This window comes from Apteryx rowi, unplaced genomic scaffold, assembly GCF_003343035.1.
Source record: "Apteryx rowi isolate R43461 unplaced genomic scaffold, aptRow1 scaffold_21, whole genome shotgun sequence".
NCBI classification, from domain to species: Eukaryota; Metazoa; Chordata; class Aves; order Apterygiformes; family Apterygidae; genus Apteryx; species Apteryx rowi.
The window spans coordinates 2,639,452-2,640,076 of record NW_020448419.1 but is presented as its reverse complement, the minus strand read 5'-3'; the positions used below and the strand labels follow the sequence as shown (position 1 = coordinate 2,640,076).

Genomic DNA, 625 nt, shown 5'->3' with positions numbered 1-625 from the left:
GCCCCGGGCCGCGGCTCCGCGGCGGGGCAGAGGCTTCGCGAGCGCAGGGAAAGGGAGAGGTGTTTTCTCTCGGCGGAGTGGAAGAAGGGGGGGGGGGAATCCTGCTACGTCCTTAGCCAAACCCACAGGATATTCTTCTCCCCCGTGAAACTCTGCGCTGGATTATTATTATTATTATTATTATGATTAGTGTCCCGTCCCCCCTCTCTCTTCCAGAGCGCTAGCACCTCCGCCGTGGCCCACGGAGTCATCCTGCGGAGAAGGCTTTCAGCGGGTCTGCGACCGCCGGAGTTATACCTGTGTGCAGCAGCAGGGGTTGTGTCTGCAGGAGGGTGTTCTGCTCTCGGGGTGTTTTTCCCGCATCACTTGGTGTTACTCCAAACTTCGCTGCTGCTCCTCTACAGCTGCCGAGCAGAAAATAGAAGTTCCCTGAAGTACAGTCCGCCTCAGAAACATACTTTTAGCAGCTGGTTTAGGAGGCAGGAGGCAAGTCCCAGCCAGGGAAGGGCTTCTCCCTTTTAAAAGCAGCGATCAGAAAGTTGTTGCTTCTTCTTCTTCCTCCTCCTCGCGTGTGTGTGCGTGTGCCTGCCCGTGAATGGGTGCCTATGTGTCTATGGAGTTAAAA

At 56.0% G+C, this 625-nt stretch overlaps 1 protein-coding gene across 1 annotated transcript in view; it reads right to left on the bottom strand.

Annotated features, from left to right (window-relative positions):
• Nucleotides 1-376, bottom strand: part of BMP2 (bone morphogenetic protein 2) — a 6,127-nt gene extending 5,751 nt beyond the window's left edge. The window contains exon 1 of the mRNA XM_026064173.1: nucleotides 298-376. The gene's annotated coding sequence lies outside the window, so the exon portion shown is untranslated. The remainder of the gene's footprint in view (nucleotides 1-297) is intronic.
• Nucleotides 377-625: the final 249 nt, after the last annotated feature.